The 8,641-nt window shown below is 36.8% G+C and overlaps 1 pseudogene; it reads left to right on the top strand.

Annotated features, from left to right (window-relative positions):
- Positions 1-328: 328 nt before the first annotated feature.
- LOC128577091 (polyadenylate-binding protein 1-like) overlaps positions 329-8,641 on the top strand; it is a 111,367-nt pseudogene continuing 103,054 nt past the window's right edge.

Below are 8,641 nucleotides of genomic sequence, written 5' to 3'. Positions count from 1 at the left end.
TCAGGACTCAATGAGAATATAACGTTGGTAGTTCTTCACCTTCCTACTTATATGCCCATACCAGTGACCATTGACACAAACAGCTTGCCACTCCTAAGGTCGAAACGCGATTTCGGAGTCACCGCCACCATTGTTGCTGCTGTTGCCACAGCCCTCACTGCTGCCGCTGCCCTTGCCACTGCAGTCCCTACTGCCACCGCCGTCAACCGACTGTCCACGTCTGTTGCAGAAGCCCTGCGCACTCAGACCACCGTGGAAGGACACCTTCGTGCTGGACTGTTTTTAGTTAACCAAAGAGTAGACATTTTACAGCAGCAAAATAGATGATATGGAGAGATACCTCTCCTTTGGTTGTTTAGTTCCCCTGCCCTCTGTGTGCGTTACACCCACTGTCTTTGAGTCTAATGGTACCCTTCGTAATATTTCTACCCAATTATCCCAATACCTTCTAGAGAGCTGGGATGCAGAGTTTGAAAACGGTACCCGCCTTGTGTTAAGTCACGTAGTTAGCATAAGTAGTACCCGGGTGCAAATAGCTACCACTTGAGACATTCTGAGTATAGTAACAACCTTTATCTCTCATGCCTGCAATTGGGCAGGCACCGCGGCTCTGGGAATTATGTTTCTAGCTGCTGCTGCCATGGGTATCAGGTTTATCCAGGCCCTCCGCCAAAGACAACAGCGAGATCGAGTTATCGTCCAACAGGCCCTCCTCGCCCTCCAAGCGGGAGGCTCCCCCCAGATCTGGGTAAACATGCTGGACCAGTAGCCAATGATGGGTAAGATCCCCCCAACATAGATCAACCTAAGACAGAGAACAGGCCACCGTTGCCTGTACCCTCCATGACGGGTAAGACTACGCTCGAGCAGGGAGACAACCTAAGACAGGCATGGCCCCGATAAATTATAAACAAAAAGGGGAAGATGTGGAGGGGCCTGAAAGAGGATGATGGCCCTACATGGGGGAGGAATGTAGAAACCTAACCTATTGAGAGCTATGCTTCCCAGAGACAGGTGACGCGGTAGCTACCATGTGCGTTGTAGAGTAACCTGATCTTAAGTTCTTTCCCTAGCAACTGCTGAGCTTTTGGCCCCTAAAACGCCCATAGGTGGAATGCCTGGAAAGTCCCGGGGTGTATACACCGGATGCGTGGGTGGAGGATGTGGGAAGGATATATAATCAGAGAGCTTGCTGTGCAAAAACGGTTGCAGTGCCGGAAAAGAAAGAGAGCTGTAACGCCCCAACAATAAAGCAGCTGCAACTTCTCCGTTGGTGTCCTCGTCTCTGCTGGTCAGCGGCCCTGCGACACCGACAAAAACAGGATATTAAAATGGGTTAACGGTGTAGCAGTGCTAGACTCTCTGTGAGCAGGCAAATGTAACCAGGACTTGTGCTCCCATGCACTTTTAGGAACTAAGAGTTTTCCATTAGAGACAGGTTACCAAAGCAAACTTTCATTGCTGGAAACCAGATGCTGAGCTATCAATTCCCACTTCTTTGGTTGAGAAAATGTTTGACACTATGAAAGTTCAAGAAACTCAGGAACTAGGGAGTCAAAAGTTAAATATAGGACCTTATGATAAGAAATAAATGGTTTCTACTTGGTGGATCTGTTACTCTCTCTGATCTATGATTAATAAATGGCATACACAATTAAATACTATTAAGCCATAAAATGAATGAAATTATGTCTTTTATCACAATGTGGATGGAACTGGAGAGAAGTTGTACACAAAAATAAGAATACTATATGTTCTCCCTTATAAGTTTGAGCTAAATAAAGTATTTACATGAATTTAGAGTGTGGAATGATGGACAATAGAGATGCAGAAGGGTGAAGGGTGGGAAGAGATGGATGATGAGAAATGACTTAATGTGTACAATACATTATTTGGGTGATGAATACCCCAAAGTCTTGAATTCACAATATTGTATAAACTATCCTGGTGATGCCCATAGCTCAGTGGGTAGGGCGCAAGCCACATACATCCAAGTTGGTAGGTTCAAACCCAGCCCGGGCCAGCTAACCAACAATGACAACTGCAACTAAAAAATAGCTGAGCACAGTGGTAGGTGCTTGTTTTCCCAGCTACTTGGGAGGGTAAGGCAAGAGAATCACTTAAGCCCAAAAGTTTGAGGTTGCTGTGAGCAGTGATGCCACAGCACTCTACCTCAGGCGACATAGTAAGACTCTGTCTCAAAAAAAACCAAAACAAACAAACAAAAACTATTCATATCAAACACTATAGTTTTACCTTATACATTTACATAAATATAACAAATTATTAAACATGATGAAGAAAATAAAACTCAAGTCTGAGCGATACTTGAGAAGTTGAGTAGACGCAATGATACAAACTGAAGGATGTTATTAGAGATAAATTGTGTGTGTGTGTGCGTGTGCATACACATGCACACATGTGTGTAAGAGAAAGAGACAAAGAAAATGAGAAAGGAGAAACCCTTGCATCGAAAATGAGTCTACAGAAATATTTTGATAAGAAATGCAGACAAATACATCAGTATTAAGGATACGTATTTATTACAAATTAAATCAATTATAGAAGCAATATAAGCAAGTCTGTAAAACTGAAATATTTAAACAAAGGAAAATTACAGGTAAATATCCACAATGTCATTTCTATGCCATTGATTATAAAATTCAAAAATACAATTTAGAAAAAACAACAAAGTGTTGGAATTTGCCTATAACAGGTCAAAGACTATCAAGAAAAAACACGGTAATTAAGACAGAATGATATTTATGAATGGATTACTAATAGACAAGCAGAACGGAATAGAAAGCCTAGAAACTGGTCTGCTTACATATGGAAACTTATAAAGAAGATGGCAATTCAAATATGTGGAAGAAAGAATAGCTTACGTTGGATAATTGGTCATCTATATGGAAAAAATAGATGGTACATCACATCAGATCAAAAATAAATCAAGATAGACAAAAGAAAATGTGAAAATTCAAACTACAACACTTTCAGAATACAATATAAAAAAATATATAAAAAAATATAAAAAATATATATAAAAAAAACAGAATACAATATAGAAGATCGGCTCAATGCCTACAGAATGTGAAAGTATGCCTTATAAATGATAGAAAAAAAGACAAAATATTAAGGAAACAGTACTAAACCCAGCTGTGCAATGAAAACTATTTTGGAGACATTTCCATAAGCAAAGTGGAAAGACAAGTGAAAACTGGAGAAATTTTATTCAAAAATGAATAGCTGAAAAATATTAATATATAGAATTCATAAAGAGCTAACACTAAAAATAATGGTTAGGTTATGGTACATTCATAAAGTGGGAAACTGTAAAGTTGTTCAGTAATGAAGCAGTTTTATATTTTCTCATAAGAAAATATGTATATCGAGAAAATATTCGTAATGAAAATAAGCAAGATTTAGAACAGTATGTATACTTGATCTTTGCTACCCTTTTAAATATATGTTTGAAAAAGCACATGAGGGCGGCGCCTGTGGCTCAGTGAGTAGGGCGCCGGCCCCATATACCGAGGGTGGCGGGTTCAGACCCGGCCCCGGCCAAACTGCAACCAAAAAATAGCCGGGCGTTGTGGCGGGCGCCTGTAGTCCCAGCTACTCGGGAGGCTGAGGCAAGAGAATCCCTTAAGCCCAGGAGTTGGAGATTGCTGTGAGCTGTGTGAGGCCACGGCACTCTACCGAGGGCCATAAAGTGAGACTCTGTCTCTACAAAAAGAAAAAAAAAAAAAAAAAAAAGAAAAAGCACATGAACCTTGTATATTCAATAGTATACTCAAAAAAAGATGCCACAGTGGTTCAAAGGAGTAGAGCGCCGGGCCCATATACTGGAGGTGGTGGGTTCAAACCCAGCCCCGGCCAAAAACTGCAAAAAAAAAAAAAAAAAAAGAAAGAAAGAAAAATGCCACAGAAGAGACAATATGCTTTTTTTCTTAGAAAAGGAATTGTGGAAAAATTTAAAAATCAGATGATACCAGGGTTTAGAAATGGGATATTTCATGCACTTTCAATGGAAATATAAATAAATATGAACAGTTTGGGAGCAATCTCACAGTTTCTTGTAAAGTTGAATAAGTGCCTGCTATTTAACTCAAGAATTTCACTCTAAGCTGCAGTGGTTCTCAAAGTGTTATCCTGGGATTCTTATGGGTCTCTTATAGATGATGGAGAAGGGACAAGCTACTTTTATAAGATTACTAAGATATCATTTGGTGTCTTCACTGTATTTATGAACTAAGAAGTATTGATGAACTAAGATCAATGATGAATAAAACTTTTGGCACATTAGCATGAGTCAAGACAATGGTACCAAAACATACTAGTTATTGCATTTTTCATGAGCTCACATTCACAAAAGAAAAACAAGTTTCATTTCACAACATCTTTAAAGAAACAGTAAAATTTAGTAATATCATTAAATGCTCAACCATGAGTATGTATCTTTAAAAAATATTGGTCACCAAATGCAAAGTATACATAAAGTACTTTCGCTGCATACAGAGGTAATAATGCTGTCTTGAGACAAAAGCGGTTCTGTGATTGAGTTACAAACTGCTTTTATTCACAAACTGCCATTGTTACTTGAAGGAACAACTGGCAAACTATTGTTATTCATTTATTTAGCATCCTTTACCTTTTATTTACTTGTCACATAATAATTGTATTTATGTGATGCAGAGTGATATTTTGACACATATGTACAATGCATAACGATCAAATCAGGGCAATTAGCATATCCATCACATGAAACATTTGTCATTTATTTGTAGTGGGAAAATACAAAGTCCTCTTTTCTAGCTTTTTGAAAACATACAATAAATTGTGGCTAACTGCATTCACCCTACAGTGCTGTAGAGCACTTGAACTTATTCCTCCTGTCTAGCTATAATTTTATATTTGGTAACCAAACTCTCTCTACCTCCCCACCCTTTTCACCCTCTGATAACCTCTATTGTACTCTCCATTTTTGTGAGTTCAACATTTTTTACTCTCACATATGAGTGAAAATATGTGGTATTTGTCTTTCTATGCCTGCCTCATTTCACCTAACATAATGTCCTCCTGGTTCATTCATGCTGTCACAAATTTCATTCATTCTTATGACTGAATAGTATGCCATTATGCATATCTACAACATTTCCTTTACCCACTTGTCTACCAATAGACATTTAAATTGATTGACTATCTTGACTATTGTAAATAGTGCTGAAGAAAACATGGGAAAGTGAGTATCCCTTTGATACATTGATTTCCTTTCCTTTGGATAAATACACAATAGTGGAATTGCTGGATCAAACGGTAGTTCTATTTTTACTTTTTTTGAAAAAATATAGTTTTCGAGATTTTATAAAAATCTACTGTTTTCCATAGTGGCAGTATTCATTTTAATCCCCACTAATGGTGTATAAGTGATAAGTGTTCGCTTTTCTGCATATCCTCAAAAGCAGTTGTTGTTTTCCATCTTTTTATTATAGACATTCTAACTGGGGTGATATGATATTTCATTGTGATTTGAACTTGCATTCCCCTAATTAATAGTGAGGTTTTTAATTTCTAAATAGACACTTTTGTCCATTTATAGTTTTTTTTAAAGAAATGTCCATTCATTTCCTTTACCCATTTTAAAATCAGAATATTAGAGTCTTTTTGTTTTTAGTTGTTTGAGTTCCCTGTATAGTCTCTTTTTGAATATATAGTTTATAAATGTTTTCTCCCATTATACAGATTATTTCGTCACTCTATTGATTACTTGTTTTTGTGTTAAGATGCATTTTAGTTTGATGCAGTTCTGTTTGTCTAATTTGTTTTTGTTACCTGTGTTTTTGAAATCTTACCTATAAAATCTTTGCCTAGACCAAGTTCATAGAGCTTTCCACCTATGTTTTCTTCTAGTAGTTTACAGTTTTCAATTTTTAAATTTAATTCTTTAATCTATTTGAGTTGATGTTTTTCTATGGTGAGAGACAGGAATCCAGTTTTATTCATTTGCATATTAATACCCAGTTTCCCCCACATGATTTATTAAAGAGGGTATCTTTCCACAGTGTATGTTCTTGGAGATTTTACCCCAAATCATCTGGGTGTAAATACGTGAATTTATTTCTGTGTTTTCCATTCTGTTCCATTGGTCTATATGTCTGTTTTCATATCAGTACCATACCTCTTTGGTTACTGCAGTTTTGTCAAACTATTGCAAGTTAGGCTTTCTCATGTTTTAGAAATGAGTGGAGTCTACCACTTTAAGGAAAATAGATGAGAATTTCTTTGTCAATAAAACTATTTGAAAATTCAAGATAAAAATGAAATTTTGGAAAATTGTATCTACCATATGAGCTTGACAGTTTCCCAGTAAAGACTTTTATCATGATTGTTGTTGTCCTCAGAACTAGATGCTCAGAGACACAGAGACAAGCACTGCACACAGAATGAAAATCATGAAAGGGAGACCAAGGCTCGCTCAGGCTCTTGGTGACTACCCACATTTATTGGGTATTTTTATACACAGCACTAGTCAAAAGGAAAACAGGTATAGAAATAGAAAAAGGAACATATAATGGTGAAATCATAAAGACTGCTAAAACATTCTTTGTTCAGCACACATACTGTTAGACACTTACGTAGTTAGTTCTAAATTGAGACCTTTGCTCAACACTTTGCTGAAGGCTTAACCACAACGGCTTCTAGCTGTCTGTTCTGATTAGTTCCTTAAAACTTAAGAAAGAATAATTTGCTAAAAGGAGAATAGAGCAGAGAACTTCTTCCCATAACCTCCACAGGTGCCCAGCCCCCAACTGCAACCATGCAAAGCCCTCTGGTAACTTTCCTTTCTGTGAACATGTTATTGATTGTTATTACTAGCCCAGGCATGTCCACAGAAAAAGAAGTTTTTCCATCTTAGGGCAACGTTCCTCGGGGAGCACATGAAGCCATGTCACTTGCTTTGGTTGGGGGGCCAGTACCTCTCCAGATGATGTTGGGAATTATGTTAAGAAATATAACTTTTTATACTGTATAAATGAAATTGATATAATAAATATTTAGTGAAACTACTGTATTCCAAATAATCAATATGTGATATTAAAAATCAAATTATCAGTAACAATCCACAGTGCTAGAACAACCAATGAAGTTTAATATAATGAGTATACTTTTTTTTTATTGACTTGGTTCCAGATTCTACATTTAACTAATACGTTACAAATTACCACCTTTTCATCTAATATTTATTCATAATTATCCAAAAAATCTATTAAAACCCTTTTCTCGGCTCAGTGCCCAACGCTCAGTGATTAGGGCGCCAACCACATACACCGGGGATGGCGGGTTCAAACTCGGCCCAGGCCTGCTAAACAACAATGTTAACTATAACAACAACAAAGAAAAAATAGCCAGGCATTGTGGTAGGCACCTGTATGGTCCCAGCTACTTGGGAGGCTGAGGCAAGAAAATTGCTTAAGCATAAGAGTTTGAGGTTGCTGTGAACTGTGATGCCACAGCACTCTACCCAGTGCATTTTAGTTTGCCACAGCACTCTACCCAGGGTGACATAGTGAGATTCTGTCTCAAAAAATAAATAAATAAAAATAAAATAAAATAAAAAATTAAACACTTTTCTCTTTCTTTACCTCATTTCTTCCTTAGTCTTTTTTTTTTTTTTTTTTTTTTTTTTTTTAGATAGAGCCTCAAGCTGTCGCCCTGGGTAGAGTGCTATGAAATAAGTTCACAGCAACCTCCAACTCCTGGTCTCAAGTGATTCTCCTGCCTCCACTCCCAAGTAGCTGGGACTACAAGCACCCGCCAATACGCCCAGCTATTTTTTGGTTGCAGCCATCATTGTTGTTTGGTGGGCCCGGGCTGGATTCGAACCCGCCACCTCAAGTATATATGACTGGCGCCTTAGCTGCTTGAGCCACAGGCGCCAAGCCTCTTCCTTAGTCTTAATTATTGATATACTTCAAACAAATCATTTGACTCCAGATTGAAAGATGAAGTAGATATGAGAACATAGATATCTCCTTTTTAGCTAGACTTTAAAGGTGTCTTCAAAATATAAAGCAAGATCAATTTTCTCACTACATCTTATTTTTAATGATATTATTTTTAATAAGGATTACATTTAGTTAAATGTGTGACTGGCTTATTATTGTTATATTTAAATTAGTTAAAGCATAATATGTTAACATTTTACAGTTTTAATTTCTAAATATTGGTAGCTATAACACATGTAAACAAAAACTTTTTGAGGGCTTCAATATGTTTTAAGAGTATAAAGGGGTCCTGAGACCAACGCATTTTAGAACTGCTGCTTTGAAGAAAATATTATTTTCAATTTTGGTAAAATAGACATAACATAAAATTTATCACCATCATTATTTTAAGTGTACAGTTCAGTAGTGTTAACTATATTCGTATTGCTGTGTAACCTAAAGATATTCTTAAAAATGAGTACAAAGGAAATGTCAACATGGCATTCAATGAAGCATTATTCATAACTGAAAAGTTGGAAATAATCTAAAAACATATCAGGTGAAAAAGTATAAATTAATTTTGCGTTGATATTTATAAATGCTATAGTGTGCTTATACAATGAAATTGTATTTTTCCCTTGAAATCAATGAATTAG

Source organism: Nycticebus coucang, chromosome X (genome assembly GCF_027406575.1).
Source record: "Nycticebus coucang isolate mNycCou1 chromosome X, mNycCou1.pri, whole genome shotgun sequence".
Classification (NCBI taxonomy): Eukaryota; Metazoa; Chordata; class Mammalia; order Primates; family Lorisidae; genus Nycticebus; species Nycticebus coucang.
The sequence above is the reverse complement of the archived record's forward strand: the minus strand, read 5'-3'. Positions and strand labels throughout refer to the sequence as shown.